Source organism: Anomalospiza imberbis, chromosome 4, assembly GCF_031753505.1.
Source record: "Anomalospiza imberbis isolate Cuckoo-Finch-1a 21T00152 chromosome 4, ASM3175350v1, whole genome shotgun sequence".
NCBI lineage: Eukaryota > Metazoa > Chordata > Aves > Passeriformes > Viduidae > Anomalospiza > Anomalospiza imberbis.
In genome coordinates this window covers 17,759,449-17,777,925 of record NC_089684.1, presented here as the reverse complement: position 1 = coordinate 17,777,925, position 18,477 = coordinate 17,759,449, and the positions used below count along the sequence as shown (strand labels likewise).

General features: G+C 46.3%; 2 protein-coding genes across 3 annotated transcripts in view; both read right to left on the bottom strand.

The window, feature by feature from the left end:
• LOC137472320 (ribonuclease CL2-like) overlaps window positions 1-18,477 on the bottom strand; it is a 170,570-nt gene that overhangs the window by 83,507 nt on the left and 68,586 nt on the right. The gene's annotated exons all lie outside the window — the stretch shown is intronic.
• Window positions 1-18,477, bottom strand: part of CLDN23 (claudin 23) — a 67,811-nt gene that overhangs the window by 33,307 nt on the left and 16,027 nt on the right. The window lies entirely within an intron of this gene.

Below are 18,477 nucleotides of genomic sequence, written 5' to 3'. Positions count from 1 at the left end.
TTCTCATCAGCATGGTTCTGGAAAAATCATAGCAATAGAAAGGAGTTTGGTTGTCTGTCCCAAGATTGCATAAAGTGGTGCCACAACATCCTTACTTTTTTTTTTTCTTGAGAGTCTCCTTTCCTCTAGTGAACATGCACTGTGGAAATGTCTGGTTTGACCTCACAGAAACATTTCTTTGTTATGCTTCAGCTGTTGCAGAGAAACATGGTGGTTTTCCATCCCTTCTTATGTTTGTTTGAACCCGGGAGTACCTGGTTGTGCAGATACTATGTGTAAAAAAAAAAAAAAAAAAAAAAAAAAGCTGTAAACAGGAAGGAAGAAATGAGCATAAAAAACACAGCTTGGACTAGAACCTCAAATCCTCCAAATTCCCCATGTGCTCCTGCAGGAGAGAGACACCAAGGGCGGGGCTGGAGTGGCAAGAGTATCAAAAGGAATTTTGGCTGTTTCAGTGGATACACTGGTGTGATTGCAATTCCAGAGGAATGCTCAGTTCCTCTCAGGCAGGCTGAATCAGCCCAGCTACATTGACAGCTTGCCTTTTTTATACCATACAGGTATCCAACTGGCTGAACTTGATCTGCCCTAGATGCATAACTTATGGTGAAGCAATATATATTTTAACTTTGGTGCCCTACAAAGTTTGCAAACCTTATTTGGTAGAACAATTGTCTTGGGAACTTGTATGTATCTAGACTTGGGGACTCAGAGGGCTTATCTTTGTGCAAGAGGCTGAGCTTTGCCTGAAAGCCACTTGTATGCTGATGAAGACTGGGAGAGAAAAAGCCAGACTGATGAGTGCATGTAGTTCTTGATGATAAATATGATCCTAAGCTCCTTTTAGGGGTTCATACCATTCAGCTGAGTCTCTCTGAGTATCCAGGTCTCTGCTGGTCCATGCCTCCATGAAGCATTTTGTCTCATCTGAAGATTAGTGTCAATGAAAGATGGGATCTGTTGCTTTCTGGACCTGCCTATCTTTGTGTATTCACTATTGAGAGAATTTGAAAATCAGCAGGAACAAGATGTCTGACTTTTAAGCAGTAACCTGAGCAAGTGGCAAAGGCAATGTCTGTGATTAAGGCAAAAGCTTAGGGTACTGGGGAAGGTCAGCTGAAGCTGCTCCTGTCATCAGCCTTTGCATTTCTTGAAAATGCTTTTCGAGTGTAATCTAGCCTTTTTATTTTGAAGTTTTAATTTAATCCCGTGTGGGCAGGAGTTATTAAAAATTTTTTACCCAATTAACCAGAATCTTGAAGTTTCCTTCTTACAGAAACTAACTGCTAGCAAAAATTACCCCTCTCTGGGGATCATGTACTTCTGAAGCTGCACAATAAATGCTACTAAGTCGATCACTTGAGATCCCAGTTTTGGAGCATACAAATGCCTCCAATATCTGCAGGTACCTTGGCATTGTCTTGTCTCCTGAGAACTTAGAATCCTGCAGAGACAGCTCTCTCCCTGCCTGATCTTACAAGATCCAGCTAATCTCATCTCCACCTCACAGGATTATGCACAGCAACTTTGCACCACAGCAAGGACTTCTAAATTTGGATTGGATGAAGCAGAATTTAGGAAATGTGCCTGCAGACAAGAGGCATACCCAGGGCAGGAATAACTCTAATGGGCTCAGGAAAGCAGGCTAGCTATTCATAGGAAGGCTGCCTCTGTCTCTGGCTGGGGAGGAGGGAGTCAGGCCATTGAATGGTACAGTAAGCAGTGTTCTAGTGCTGATGGCTGGGAATAGCTCATGTCCCAAGCCCACGGAGCCTGCAAGCATTTTTATCTGTCTCTTTCAGCTCTCCTCCTCCTCTAGTCTTTGCTCATCTCATATTACTGATCTACCCTCCATCAGCAGCTACTGGGACCCTGCTGTGGCTGAAAACCAGAGTAAAGAAAATGCAACCTCCTTCCTAAAGTAAAGCAAACAGTGTGGTAACCCTTAAGTTTCCCTGAATGCTACTGATTCCTGAGCAGAAGTTAAAGTGTTGGAAAGCGAGTCAAGATGGTGCAGACACAGCAGGTGGTGAAAGAGAAGGTCTTTGGCTTTATAAATAGGAGACCAGTTTATAGTGATTTGAATCCAGTGGCACTAGCAAAACTGTAAAAAACAGCAATAGCTGGGGGCTGCAGGAAAATCACAAAGTTGAAATAGATATTATGGTTCTGAAAGTTGGCACAAATAGGCTGGGAATTGAATTTGCTGGCTTATCTACTCCTAATAATGGAGAAAGAAATTCAGAGGAGGTGAAACAGTGCATAGCAGCTAAACACCTTGGGTTTTGATTTTTTTTCACCTCCAGAACTGCAGTGATAACTTAGGTGTTTTTGCCCGAAAGCCAAAGACCACAATAGGCCATTTTGTGCAGTACCATTCCATCAAAACTCATAGTGCATTGCTGAAAAACTGCAGACACTACCAAATACTCTGCTCTAATTATTTCCATTCATCTAAGGGTTACTTCAGTATACAGTCTTCTGTGATATTCAAGCTCGCAGTGAGGCAACAACCCGGAAAAGACTAAACACTATTTTCTGAGGCTGGTTGCTGTAACCTTATCATCTGAGACTCACAGAGCACTTTGGATCTCCTCAAGAGCACGTCCCAGAGACAGGAAGTTGCTGTCACATTCTGGTGATGGGCTGTATATCTAAGCTGGCTGACCCACAGAGCAATGACTCACCTCAAACCCTGCCAAGCTTTCTCAGCTCTCTTTGATTGCTTAGTCTTACAATTACTCAAGTTCAGTCTTCTGACTTTGCCTCCTACAAGGTCTGGTTGGTTCCTCTCCCTCTGTTGGGTGGATTCTCCTTAGTAGTCTTTACAATGTCTAATGAACCTCAGGTTGTGGCTGATGTGAGCTGGTTTTGAGCTGTTTGACAGCATTGGGACAACCTCTAAAGCCCTTGGTCCCACAGCTTCTAGAGTTGTGCCTTTGGTGGGGTTTGCTCAAGTAAGGAGTTTGTTTAGGTCCTCCAAGAGGTAGGCAGAGTTAGCTCAATCAAATTAAAAATCAAGTACTGTTTGGTTAACAGCTTAACCCAAGCTCCTTGTGACTTCCCTGGCAGCCAGAGCTGATCCAGCCTGTGCAACAGCACGACTGGGGCTTTGCACCATTCCTGTCCAGGGAACCATGTGCTGGATGGAGTTACCCTGGCACTCAACTTGCCTCCAAGATTTTTAAAGCCTCTGCTTAAACATGAGCTAGAACAGCTATAAATAGCAACCAGTGGCCCCTGGTTAACCCAAGGCTTTTGATCGTGGAACTGGCTCAGTGTATGAGTCATTGGCTGCTCACAACCTCAGCTCTCACATCGAGTGGGGGACAAGTTCATCACTACTCCTGGTTTATTGCTGCCTTGTAGTGTGGAGGGGTGGGATTATGTCCCATTTGACACCTCCAAATATGAAAATGCTTATTTTTCTATTATATGGCAATATAAATGCTTGTACATAATTACAACATGCAATTCATAATTGAAAATATAAAGCATAAATTTCAAATTAGGACTTAAGTGCAAAGCAATCTGTAATATTGAAAGTTGAATAATATAATTACAATAAATGTCTTGATAAAGGGTTGGAAGCAGCTGCCTCGGGGAGGGGAGGACATTTGACACCAGCATTGCAAAGGCAGCAATGTCCCCATCCGGTATGGATGCTGCAGTGCATAGTCAGTCACGGGTTTGACCGCTGCCTACCCAAGTGCTACTGGCCCCCAGCATTTCTTATCTGCATGAGCACACATCCTATTTATTGAGTGGACTTCCTTTGTTTTGCAGTTCACTCTCCCTTAAGAGTGTGTTATTGTCTTATGATCAGACATTGTGGTTGCAATATGCACAGCATCCAGGTTTAATTGCTTTCTCCATGTCATTCCAAAGTGTGAGTCTCTTAAATAATTGTCAGGCCTGTGTTCCCTGCTGCCAGGCACTGCCAAGGCTGTATGTGAAGCACTGTGCCCAGCTTGTGTCCCCAGTGTGAGATAAATGGTGACAGGCTTCAGCCCAGTGGCTGCCACCAGACAGGAGCATGTGGCGTGTAAGGAGACACCAAGGGAGATGGGCTTCTTCAGCCCAGAGGAGAAACAACAAATAGTACCTCACTCTGTGTGAGAGGCATACAGTGAGTGCAGAGCCAAACCTTCTCAGAAGTGCCCAGTGAAAGGACAAGAGCCAACAGGCACTTCTGCATCACAGGGACCTCTGATGAGACAGGTGGAAACCACTGCTCCAGAACAATCGCATGGCAGTACATGGCCCAGAGAGGTGGTCTCACCTCCATTCTTGGGAACCAATCTTGCCTGGGCCGAAACATCCTGAGCTGACTGTGAGTGAACCTCACACAAGGAGTGAGGATGGGAGAGACACCTCCAGAGCACCATTCTGCACATATCCATCCATGACTGAATGATTATATTTTCCCATTTGAAACTGTTGCCCCCTGAAAGCATTCATGGCTACTGAGGCCCCTGATACGGTCTGTGGTAGTTCACAGACCCATCTCAGCGGACCAATGCCCTCACAGGAGCAGGAAAAACCCTACAGTGCTTAAAATCAAGAGTATGTACTACAGTGAGCAAATACAAACTGATGAGAGGCAGACAAGACATGGAGAACTCATGTATCAGCATGGCATTTAATGTAACATTTAATATCCAGCAAGATGTCACAATTAATATCCAGCAAGATATCCTAGTCTAAGGTAAACACATGCATCCCTTACTAATATAGAGATACCTTATTCTGCATGAAGTAATTAAGCCTCTCTGCAGGCTATGCACAAGTGAAGTGGCTCACAGACCTTTGCCCACAGTGCACAATGTGACTCTTGCACCTCTGGAGATTCCTGCCTGCCTTAGCTCCTGCTGCAGACCAGATGGGCTCCTGCTGGGTACCACTGCTCCCCACAACATGCTCATCTGCACTGCAGACTTAAGTAAGTTTGACTGGTTTGTTTCACTACTCACTCTGAATGAAGTGAATTCTACATGAATGAAGCTCATATCAGGGATCCTGTCAATCCATCAGCTGCTATCAAGAGACCACTCTTACTTTTTCCACTTGTAAAGGAGGTGCATGTAAAATGTGCCACTCCCTGTCACAGGACCTTGTGGATACTAAAAACTGATATGAGTTCAAAAAGGGACTAGATATATTCACAGAATCAAAAATGCCACTGTTGCCTGCAAAGACACTCCCACCTTTTCAGGAAATAGGAAATCCTTGATCTGCAAATCAGCCTGGCTGGGAAAGTAATCAGAAGAGAAATCACTACAGGCTTGCCCAGCATTTCTTTTCCTTAGGTGTCTTCCATAGCTCTCTCCCAAATAGGGTGAGGGGAGAGATGGACAACACTCGAGCTTAAGGTTTCACAAAAAAGCTTACTCAGTGTCACAGGTATATTGGAATTTCTCCCTAGAAATCTTCACAGAAGGCAAAATTCTATGGGAAGAGAGTGTCAGATGCAGAGCAAAGAGCAAGACAGCCCAGCTCCTCCCTACCTGAGGGCTCCTGTGTAGAATCACAGAATTGTTGAGGTTGGAAAAGATCTTCAAGATTGTCAAATCCAATCCTTAAGCCAGCAGTGCCGAATCCAGCACTACACCATGTCCCTAAGCACCACATCTACATGTCTTTTAATATTCTCTAGATGTTAAGGCAGGTGAAAGCCATAGTCTCTGATTTTGGTGGTCAGACAATCACAAACAAGACCATTTGGTGTTAAAAGTACCAAGGCTGCTAGGGAGCTAATAAATTAACAGCACCATTCTGGTAAGTCTGGCCATAAGCTGAACTGGCAGTTTTTCAGTGAATCCTTGGGATTTCCAAATAGCTTGAAATCACCTGTGGAGACAAGTAGTGACAGCCATCCTGATGCTTCCCCACCGGCATGCTTCAATTGGGGAACCCAGGAAGCTCTGGTAACTGCAACCATCCTGTACTGGGAGAGCTGGAACTAACAGCAAAGGCACTGGTAAGCAGCACTGGCATAAAACTCAAAGGTGCCTGCCCTGTGGCAGGTGAAATGAGTCTCTGCTTGATAATACACAGGGCCATGAGAAGTAACAGCCTAAGAGTCTGCGATTTCTGTGATTCTTTGAGAAAAAAAAAAAAAAAAAAAAATTATCATCCAAAAGCTGCCCTTTTGTCAACACTGGCACCTCAACTTCTGTGCAGCTGGTTCAGTGCCTGGACAGGGAAGGGCCCAGATGTGGCTAGTGGCATTTGAGCTCGAGGGCTCACGTGTCTAGAAAAAGCCTGATAAGAGCCAGGAATGCAAGTGGTCCTGAAATAGGAATAAGGGTAGCTGGGGAAAGCCTCATATGGATACATGGGCTGGGGCAGTGGGGCTTGGTATGCAAGGAGATGACACCTGCCCCACACACTCAGTGTCACATTTCACTCCCAAGGAGACTCACATGGGGCGAGTGACATGTGCTGTGTCTCAAAGGCACTGTGGACACTGCCCTTGGCCTGTCCTACACAGAGCTGCAGGAACAGGGGGGTCATTTTTCCCAGCAGTTCCCAGAGCTTGAGCAGGCCTCCATGGAACTTTGAGTGATGAAGAGTGGCCCTGCCTGCCCAGCCACGCACACCACACAGCCCTTTGAATTGTGTGGCATGTGCCCCACATGTCAAATGCAAAAACATTGCTGTCACTGTTATTTAAGAGGTCCCCAAGCCTGGCTACCATAGTAGGGCCCCAGTAGGTGCACAGCTCTCCCTGGCCTCCCTCTGGGAAGTCCCAGGACTGTGATAAGGCACAGCTCACCCTGCTGCCCTTCCAAGTTCCCCAGCCTCAGTCTTTGCCTCTTTGGGTGAGGTTTTGGCATTTGAGCCAGCCATAGCATTCTCATCATGAGTTGCTATTCTGTTGGCCTAGTTTGGGAAGCATCAGAGGGAGAGGGAAAATATGGTTTTTCGACATTTCCGTGTCTCACAGGTCTCTGTGGTGTTGTTTATAATTGTCTTGTCCACAGGCAATCTGGAATTTGGGCTGAAGCGTCTGACCCAAAGCCAGTCCAGACATCGCCATCAGACCAAGGTGTAAATTCAGGGGAAGATCAAAGTCAGAATTTAGCTCCAAAGCATAGAGCAGTGTCTGGAGATTCCCTCATGGTTTGTCTTTCCTATGCTGGATGGGTTTTGCTTTTACCAGAGGTTGTGACCCAGTTTCTGTTTCAGTGACCAGGTCTGACAGTGACCAAAGATCATCCAAAAGAAGCTCCTGAGCTTTCCTGAGTTCTTTTACTTGGTTGTCTGAGATATCCCAGCACAAGGTAAGGCAAACTCCTTTCTCGAGCAATCTAGAGACTGCAAGAGACAGGTATGGGCTGGCATCTGGGAGCAGTGTGTTAGATAAGCCCAGCACCAAGCAACGTGACAGCCAGTCACTATGTGCCATGTGAGTATTTGAAACTATTATCTAACCTGTAAGTAAACATTGTCCTTATCTTGCTCTTCCTTTCATCTTATGAAAAAGGATATTCAAACTCTCTCTAATTTTTTTTTTAGTTGTTTAATGCTTTTCAGTCTCAGCCTGGACTCGGCTTGGAGGAAAAAGCAAGTGGGTGTTCATGCTGAGCAGTTGTAGCCAAGAAAGATGTGCTCCATGTTGCCAAGTCCCCTGTGCTGGTGGTGGGTGCTCTTTGAGGTGCACAGGGCTCACGTCTGATTAGTTCAGTCTTAGCTCCAGGCTTCAAACAAACATGGTGAGCAAATGCCTTCCAGAAGGTGCCTCCAGCAAGCAGCACTCTGGCTTCCTTGTCATCCCTCTGGGGACTGCAAGATTTCCTTTTCCTTGGCTGTCTGGACTTCCTGGGAGGTCTCTGCTGATCCACCTCAGGCACAAGCAGCTGTACCTTAAGCAAGTGCCTCTGTGCAGCCCTTTCCTCAGGCTCTCTGTCACCACAGAGTTTAATCTAAACCAGACTTTTCCTCTAGGCAGGCCTGGAGGATGGCAGCAGAAACCTGAATTTCCCTTCTTGCAAATGCAAGAGGAACTTGGGAGCCCCAGCTCAGCAGAGGCTGAAAGGCTGGCAAAGAGTCCAATTGAGTAAAGTGCCTGTTTCATATCCAGTGGAGATGCAATGTAAAGGTGCCAGAAATTCTCTGCCATCAATCCTATCCACAAACTCAAATTTTTGGGAAACCAACTGCAAACAGTATCTCAGCATATATATATATCTGCTCCTGGCCTGCTTTGCTCCCATTCTCTCTTCCCCATGTAGTGGTGTTCAAGAGCAAAGTGAAACAAGGGCCGAATGAAGCAGTAGAAAGCTTTGCTACCTCCACAGAAGTTCAAGAAACTGAGTGTGGCCAAAAGCTGGAAATGAAGCATTAAGGAATTTCAGACTAAATCACCTTATCTCTGCCCAGTGCTGAGCTGATGTGAGAAGTCCCTCTGCTTTGCCCAGTGGTAGGATTGAGATGGTGAAACAGGGGATCTGCAGAAGGGTCTTGAGGCTCCCCTGTGGTAGGTAGTACAGGACCCAGTAAGGTCTTTCCCTGCCTGGTTTGGAGCATCCCCTTCCCTCATGGCATGGGGAGGAGGAAGTTTGTGCCTGCTGCTGATCACATAGAGATAGTGAGCCTGGGACTGTGCTCTTTAGCAGCTCTGGTCCTATGTGACTGGTATTTCTTTCCAGAACTATTCTCTTGTATTCTATGATGTTCAATGGTAATTTTCACTTGATTTTAAAGTATTGAATTGTTAGGCAGTACATTGAACTTTCGATAAATGTCAATAATTCCAGCACTCACAGAAATACCATATATTACAATGTTTTAATCCAGTCCATACTGCACTAATGAGGTATGTTATTTGCCAATGTTTTGAAGTCAGGCAGAGTGATTGGGAAGAGCCTCTACACTTTCCAAGTTTATATCTAAGCCTCAGATGGAAACAAGTACCAGATTTGTGCTGAGCAGGGCTGCTGAAGAGTGTGGTAAGCTCTGTACCTGTGCAGCCCTGGAGCACAAAGTAAGCACAGACCCCTACCAGATCTACAGCTTCAGCTGGAGAGAGGAGCCACCAGGATCTCATGTTCCTCTTGGGTGGCTGGGGTCAGACACCCCTCTGTGAAGAGGTTTTTCCCTGGCATCCTGCTGGGATGGGGCCAGGCCTTGGCAGGTGCTTGATTGTCTCTCAGGTACTATCAGGATGAAATGTTTATGCCTTGCTGGGCTGGTATGGCTCAGCAGCAGCTACATAACACCAAACCCCAAGTGTCTGCACTGAGACTGAGCATTATACTTCATCCCCTCCTCCAGAGGTAGGCAGGTACACTCGAGGAAACCTCTGGCAGCTGGTTTCATGGTAGTCCTGCAAGACCAAAGTCTCACTCCTGCTGTTTTACTTTTTACTGCCAGGCTGGGCTGTTTTAATAAGACACAGTTATTTACCACGGCCTCTGGAATGCCTGCTGAGCTGTGCTGTGCTCTGCCCTGCAGGCTGCCTGGGTTTGGGGCTTTCACTGAGGCTGGGAGGTGCTGGCAGGCTCAGACAGACTAAGCTCCTGAGTGTGTAACCCCAGGGTTATCTCTGAAACACCAAAGAGCCTGGCAGGTTGTATGCAAGTACAGCTAACAGGGGGGAAGGTTTCACAGCCCTTGAGCTTTTCCCAATTACTTTCTGCCTCCTTTATTTATTTTATTGGCTCCCCAAAGGTCTGGGAATGCCTTAATTGGAGATGGGGGCCCTGATGGTGGGTGCAGTGTTAAATATGTGCTTTTTCTTCATGAATAAGGCAACTTATATCCTGGCATAGAATCACAGAATCATAGAATATACTGAGTTGGAAGGCAATGACAAAGGATTATCCAGTCCGTCTCCTTGCCCTGCACAGGACAGCCCCAAGAATCAAACCCTGTGCCTGAGAGTGTTGTTCAAATGCTTCCTGACCTCCATCAAGTTTGGTGCTGTGACCTCTTCTCTGGGGAGCCTGTTCCAGCCCCCAGTTACCCTGTGGGTGAAGAACCTTTTCCGATATCCAATCTAAATCTCCCCTCAGATGCTGTTCCCTCACATTCTGTCCATTGGTCACCACAGAGAAGAGATCAGTGCCAGCTCCTCCTCCACCCCATATGAGGAAGCTGTAGACTGTGGTGAAGCATACATTAGATGAGTGGACAGCTCACACATGCTGACATTTTGGGCTGTCTTCTCTTTATCCTGGTATATCCATACCACACAGCCTGCTCAGGACAGATTCTCACCCCAGCCACAAGGGATGCAATGATAATCACATCCAGCATCTCCTGTATGACAGCATCCTATGTGCCATCTCCATCTCCCTCCCAACCAGCTCAGGCTGTGCTGTTTGCTCGTGGTGGTGTCATCTGCCCCTTGGTACTTCCCAAAAAGCCACAAGGCCACAGGGAACATATTTGGCTGGATCAGCACAGCTACACCCCTACGAAGCTAGAGCCCGATAGTCATAGTCCTAAGGCTCACACATCTTTGTTTCCCAGAAAAAGAATGTAGCTGGGCCATGTATTTGTGCTAGGTGCTGCAATCTGTGGCTGCCCAGAGCTGTAGTTTGCAGTAGATATATTGCTACAGCCAACCCCAGGGCTTTCCAAAGGGACTGGCAGCATCCACTCACTGCAGGAGAGGTGTGCTGAAGTCTCAAGCCTACTGTTCCCTGCAAAGCTCTTCCTTTGCTATGGCAAGAGCACATCCCAAGGGTGCTCAGGGCAAGAGAAAAGCAGGTGGTCCCCTGGAAAGCAGAGCCAGCAACTCATTGCCTTGATGCTCCATGTCTTTGTTTGGTAGCACTGCAGAGATGAGGTGAGGTCCTGCCAGGAGGTCTGCTGCCTCTGCTGGGCTTGATCTTTCTGGAACCAGGATATTTTGGAGACCCTGTGCTTGGGTCTAATTCTGGCTTATGGCTGGCTGTTGACCTGTGGGTTTAAAAGGTTTTGAGAAAGGGACTCAGACTGACTGGCCTGCTTGTAGGAAAAGGGGTTAAACCAGAGTGAGCTAGGCAGAATGGAAGATGGTGCTACCCTGAAATGAGAAAATGAGTGCAGTGCTTTATGTCCCAGGGTTTAGTGGCACAGTCCCTGCAAGGAACAACCAAATGTTCAATGCTGACACTCCTACATTGCTCTGAAGGAAAAATGCAGAGACAGACTGCTTCCAGAAAGGTGGCTGTGCCCTGAAGGGTGGATGTCAGCACTTCCCCATGTATTTGGGCACCTCCTGGGAGACTGCCAGTCTCTGAGAAAAGCCTTGAACACTTTAAAAATCAGGACCTTGGTAGCTTCTGGGCATCTCACTGGAAAAGACAGGCCAGATTACAGGAGATTTAAAAATCTTCCCTCAGGTTTTCCAAGGAGAGCTGGTGGGGCATCTTACCAACAGCCACCCAAGACAAGGTAAAGTCACAGTGAGCAGTAGTGTAGGCAAAATCTTTTGCATTTATGCATTAAAAGTTGATTAAATTAAAATTCTGGCAGTTAAATGAAAGAAAGACTACATCTTGGAAATTAAAACCCTGCCCTGAGATGGGGAATTAGCCTCTAAGCACAAAGCCCATTTGAATACTTCTTATGAGAAATTGAGGCAGTGTCAGAGTCATGGCTACAGGGCTCTCTCCTCCACTTGTTTTCCAGTCTCATCCCAGTGAGTTTGACATGGCAGTGGCAGAGTTGTCCCAGATGTTAAGCTCTGGAGACTTTAGGATTGTTTTAAATAATGTGGGCTGCTTGCTTAGATGAACCAGCCTCTCTGCCAACACACTTGCTATGTATGGCAAACACACTCCATTTCTGGCTTCAAGCACATTTTCCATGTAATCAGTGCAAAAAATTAAGTGGCCACAGTATGTCATAAAGGTAAGAAGATAATCCAACCCTCCTACCTCACCAAATCACAAAAGAAGTCCCTTATTTATTAAACATTACAGGAAAGAAACAATTTAATCCACCAGCCATAAAAATAACACTCATTTAACTTGGTTGCTGTGAGCACTAGGAACTTGATACAGCAAGCTACTCTGTGACAAGGCAATTGTTTCTATTTTTGTAGGGACTGGTATTCACGAGATTAAGCAAGATACTCTGGATACAGCCCCAGCTCCCTGGGTGCCTGCTTTTGGGCAGTACTGTGTTTTGGGCAGCAGCAGTGTTTTTCATGGGGCTAAAAGCCGAGTCAGTGTGAAGCTGTGTGTGGTGCAGTTTGATCTGGCAAAGAGCAAAGCTGCTGTGAATCAGGAAATAAAGCCAAAATGCCTGTCCTGCATGATACTTTTAGAATCTTGTTAGAAGGATTTATGCAGCCTTTTTCCAGGGAGGAATACGAATCCTGTCTATTTATGTTGCTCGCTCCCATCAAATTTTCATGGAGTGCTCCTCCCTTTTGCTTGAACATTGGGATTTCTCTGCTGGTTCCAGGCTCAAGGCAAACAGACACTCAACAATAAAGACTGAATGCAGCACATACCAAGCCCATCACAAAATGTCGACCCTACAGTAGCAAACAGCTGCAGTTGCCTGAGCTGGTGCCCTTCTTGCTCCAACTGCCCACCTTCCTGCCGTCTGCTAGGTAAGGTCCACACAGGTGGGGATGTAAGGAGTACTACACACGAAATCCTACATCTGGGATTTGCACTGGACTTGGGCTCAGACCCAGGTTGATGAGAAGCACCGCTTCTGGCTGAAGAATGAGGCTTGGCCACACCATGTCCCAGCAGGATGTTCCACAGGAAGCTGTGCAAGTATGTGCCAGCTTCAGCAGGGATGCCCTATTTCACAGGCACCTGGCTGTTAGCTGCAGCTCTCGGGATGTCAAGGCATGGAATAACTCCTGTCCTGTCTGAGACAGGCCTTTGGAATGTCTAGAAAAGGGACAAAATGGAAATGCTGCAGTTTATCTGCAGCCAGGGTGTGCCCATGTCTTGGATGCTCTGCACAACAGTGGTCTCCCCAGAGCCAAAAAGCACCAAGGATTTTTAAAGGTCTGGGATGGCTTCTACACCGTGAACAGGGTAGGTATATTCAGCCTTGAGAGGGCAGATGTGAGCAGGCAGGGAGGAACTGTCTTTCACCCAGTTAAGCTCTTGAGTGTCCTGTTAAAAGGAAGCAAGGGAGCTGGTTTCTTTCCACAGTGCAGAACTGAGAGGAGGAAGTTTCCACTGTGGGATATTGAGGTTTGCAAGAGTTCAAAAAGGAATACCTTGAAGAAAAAGCCATCAAGGGTTATTAGATGGAGACACCATGTCTGGCTCAAGAAATGCTGATCACTGAAACTTGGGTGAGGTTTCAGAGAGAACTGCATCTTTTCCCAGTTCTCTCTTCCTTAAGCATAATTTCTTCTTCATTGTGGCTTTTTTTTTTCACTTAATTTTGTTCAAAGCTCCTCGGGAAACAAGAAAGGGGATAATATGTGGAGCACAGGCTGTCCCAGGGTTATAATGCTTTACTGCTTGCTGGCAGTAAGGTAAGATCACTGGTGATAGCCTGAGAGGAGGGCAGATTGGCCTGTTTTATAGCCTCCTTTGTCTCCCTGCAGCTCTCAGTACTGCTCAGTCATTAAAGAAGTGACCCTGAAAAGTGTTGGCTGAGGATGAGGTTTGCTGTTGTTTCCTTCAAGAGTGGCTTCAGCATGTGCTTCACATCACAGTGGGCTGCACTGTCACCCCAGGCCTGGAGCAATCAAAGTAGGTGAGGCTTTAATGCAAACACTGAGAGCAGGAATCAGTGGCTCCAGGGCAACATCGTGAGACAAGGGGGACATCCTGGTCCAGGACACCAACTGTTCTCTTGGGAGTGAGAACCAAGAGCACCTAGATCCCAACCTGCACCATGATGTTCAGGAAGGGAACACGCATGGGTGGGTTGAAGAAGCCATGAGGTACCTGCTACCTGCTCCAGCTGAGCCTCGTTAGTGGCCAAGTGCAGATGCAGCCTTCATTATACAGAGAATGAGGAAAAATCTGCAGGCAGGTGGAAATCAGAAAGCCAAACTCCTTTCTAAAAAAAGTGAAGATATCTGATCAACAGTGGGTGGGGAGGAACTGTTCTGGGGGCATGTTAAAGTCAGGCTAGTTTTCCAAGCAATGATGAATCAGATGTTTTCTTGTGAAGTTATATGCATCTAGAGAGAGATGACAAAGACAATTATTTTTCTTGGTATGCCTTACTGAGCAGATAAAAACAGTGATGTGATGTTAACGGGAATCTGTGATGACAAAGCAATTTTGGGTTGGCCGCTTCTGGAAGAGGAAGGCCTTTTCTCATTATTTGAGTTTTTACTTTGATAGACAATGAGGTCAGGCAGGGGATATGGTGAGAAAGCATCTTTAACTGGGCTATTCACTTTTGTGTTGAAGGGATGTGTGCAGAACCAGAAACCTTGTCCAGGGTATGGACAAGGAAGAACTTGGATTTACTAAACAGAGGATGGAAAACAGAACAGGAAAGAAAAGTGCTGCTTCATTTTTTTTTCCTTTTGTTTCTGAAGAGTTTTACTTTCTTTGGAATAGAGCAAGGTATGTCCAGCTATTTGTTTCCTTGGAAAAAGGAAAAAACTGCCAGACCCTGGTCACAAAAGTTAGAAACATATTGGTCCAAGGTGGCATCTTGCCTGAAAGCAGGACTGGCTGGAGGGGTGAGCAAGAAGTGTGTGTGACACACATTTTAAAGAGTGTAGGCAATCCCAGAAAGCAGGGTGGGACACAGACATGAGCCCAGAGGAGACAGTGAAGGGTCAGCCACTGCTCACAACAGCTGACATCATCTTCCATAATGATGAATTCAATCCCAGTCATTATAAGCAGCAGTGAATGCTGCCCTTTTTCCAGCCACAGGCTCAATCTTTGCAGGCAATCTCCCCCATCTGTGCAGGGGACACTCAGCTGCTCAGGGATGGGTTGCTCACCTTCCCACTCTCTTGGCCGTGCCCTGCAGCAATGGGGAACAGCAGTACTTCACACTGCTCTAAATATCATGTCCAGGATACACTGACCTCATGGACCTGCCTGGCAGGAAACACTTCAGTGAATCAGGGTATCAAAGGCCTGGAAACAGTCCTTCAACATCTATGTAGGTGTGTGTGAAACTGTATAGGCACCTGTCTAAATATGCATGTGTGTATACACAGAGATTAATGTGTGTGTCACCAAGTGGCAGAGCCCTCATGTCCTCTTAGCACAGCTATCTCGCAGAGCCCTGGATGCCTGCAGTCCTGGGAGATGCTTCTGCCCTGTTGGTGCAGGCTGGCAGTGATTTTTCCTTCCTGCTCCCAATGTGGGAGGATCAGAACCCCAGAGCCAGGCAAGGAGACTTGTCCCTCACCATCCTGTCCTCAGCTTGGCCTTCTTGCAGCAACCTTGTCCCAGCTCCCCAGCAAGGGTGAAGGGAAGCTTTGAACAGGGTTGGTGCCAAGCTATAAGGCTGAAAGTTGGGGTGTGCGACAAGGCTGCTGCTAAGCTGAGCATGGACTATGGCATCTGCAGGTGGGGAGGTCCTGAATTCCTTCTCCGTGTCCTCCAGGACCCACTGTTAACGCGCAGAGCCTGGGAGAGCAGAACAAAGCAGGCTCTTCCTGCAGCCTTCTGCTGCTCCCCAGTGGCGGCGTGGAGATGCGCCACAGGCGGATCCTGAAGGGTGAAGCCCGGACGGGAGACGGTGAGGGAGCTGTGGCGTCTCGAAGTGGAGGTCGTAATTTCTTTCTCCATCTTCCCCAGATCTCACAGTTAATTCTCAGCGGGCTGGGGAACAGTAGAGTGACAAGGATGTGGAGGAGATTTAATCACAAGCCTAGAGTTTTTTTAAAATAAGCACTTTTGGAACCTTTCAGGGTGGTAGACAGTACCTTGTGGGTTAATTTCCCCAAATCAATGAAAGCTCAAAAATGTCTCAATTTCCTTATCCTGATAATTCACTTACTTCTGAAAAAGATCTTCCTGCCCGGATGTGTTCTGAAATAAAAAGCATGAAGGCAAACACATCAAATTTCCAACCTGCCTAGGATGTTGAAAAAAGTGTAGCTCTTGTTACTGCAGAGAACAAGAAATTGTTTCCTTAGTGTATTCATAAATTTAGGCCCCTAAATTGCCTGAATGTTGTTCCTTTCAAACCCCTTGTAATTAAGGGAAATAATACTGTGGTAATCAATGCTGTTTCTTTAAGCATCTTGCCAGGCTGTATCACAGCAGGTGCTAATATTTCCCAATTCTCCCTAGTGGTGCCTTAAGTTTGTGAACTTGAATTTTTCAAGGCTGTTTGGCCTTTGGGACGTGGGAGGACTTACCCACACACAGATCTCAGTGCTGGTGCTCCTCCTGCCTATGCTGAGGCTCTTGGAGGCTGGAGGTGCCACTTATGAGACCACTCTGTTGCTCATTACATGCCCCGTGAGGCAGGTGCTGCCATCACCCCTGTTTGCTTTTGTTGGGCACTGAGCTGGCCGTGTTGGTGTAGGTTGGAGGGACATTTAAGCAAAAGAAAGACAATGCTGCTAAGAGAGTAAAGTAGAAAAATGGCAAATGAAAGACAATGTCTCCAGCCATTTCCTATCCCTCTAGCAGAGCATCTGTCACCCACTTTGCAAGGCTGTCCTGGGACAGAGTTATTGAGATTACTTGATATGTCAGGGAGTCTGGGCACCAGACCAGGACACCACTCTGCAAGTCTCACAGAAGTGTTGCTATCAGTGTGGCTGTGAGCCAGACCCTGAAATAGGAGTTGTAGTTCTTGGGGGCACAGGACTGAAAAAAATGGTTTTTCTTACCTGGAAAAAGCTTCAGTTCTTGAAAATAGTTTGTAATGCTCTTTTTTTTTTTTTTTTTTTTTTTTTTAATTTAAGCACTTAATAAGATGATATCCTAGGAAGAAATAGGTATTTCATGAAATCCAGTTTTCCCACTGGCATAAATTTTAGTCAACAGATTGCAGGCAGTTTAATTTTTGAATAGAGTCAGGCCACACAGCACAGAGGCAAAGAGAGCTGTCCTTTCTTTATGGAAACAAGATTACAGAAGCTTGGTAACTGATATGAGGCAGTGTCCCACAGAATTTTTGTTGTCTATTTTTTTAACAGTATGATGTCCCTTATCTTTAGGAAAAGAGTGCTTAAAAGTGACTGGAAAGGAACAGGAATACACCAATAACAAGAGAATGTGATCAATCATACAACAGAAAAGATACATGTAATTTTTGATTAACAATATAAAATCAATCATACTATTTAATGTGAAACTGCCTCTGAATGTTTGAAAGAAAAAAGGGTTTTGCTGTACTTGGCATAGTTAAAGATGTTATTGGAACATGGCGCTGGACTTTTTTATAGCATTTTTTATGCTACTGTTCATCTGAGCACAGATTTGCTCCCTCTCATTTAGGTGTCAGCCTTCTCCAATCATCAAGCTTCCCTTAGATTTTGGAGGCAGAGAAGGGAGAATCTAAATGTCAATGAGAAATGGAGACTTCCCTACTAATGCAACTGTAAAGAAAAAACAGAAAATATCCAGAAAAAATTCTCCATAAGTCCAGGAAAAAAATAACCAGTACGTTATAGAGAAGAAGTCACTGTAGGTGCATATAAATAAAATTATGTACAGTGGGCTATTGTCTGTACATACATATAATCTGTATGTTCTTTTGTCTATGCACATGTGTTTGAAATACTTTGACTTTAAATTATGCTTCTAAAAAAATCTCCTGCATTTCAAGAGGCTGGCCACACCACGTGTCCTTTCCTTCACTGCCGCCCCAGCTCCTCAAGCAAATGCTCAGGTGCACTGGGCATTTCTACTGTACCCACTAACTTCCAGACCCTTTTTCACAGTCCCTCTGCTGCCACTTGCCCTTCCCAGCCAGCCAGTGTGAGGAGTTACTGCTTTGGTGGTGTAGGTACACTGTGGGGTGGCAGAGCTGGCATACAGGGCAGATCCCCAGGGTCCTAACACAATCTCAGCATTGTCCTACAGGTGTGAGGAGGGCATGGGAGCTTTCTGGATAGTCTTAGGATTGCCTGGATACTGCTTTGTCCTTTCTACTCTCTCCCCTGACCACTAGGAACCACTTTGCCTGGTGTTCCTGCTCATCATCCCTGGGACCTGCATACTTGTGTTTCCTGGGGAGTGCCTGAGGAAGTCAGTTGCCCAGAGCTACTGGGATGCTGCCCAGAGAGACAGCTGGGTGTGGGCACCACACCTCGGGACAAATGTCATACCACTGGCCTGGGGTATCTCCTTTGTGCCAGTGCACTGGGCCTTCTCACCCAGAGCTGTGCAACACCCTGATCTTTCCATCGCCTGAGGGTGTCTCTGCCCTGAGCTTCCAGCTGACTTGGCTATGTCAGAGCCCTTCCTGGGCCAGCCCTGTGGCTGGTACCATCTCTTCCCCAGCACACAGGAGATCTTCCTGGAGCTTTCCCTTTCTGAGCAAGCCAGAAAATGCGTACATGCCAGAAGGTCTCACAGAAAGACAGTGGTGTCAGTAAGTGTGCACCCACTGCAGCAG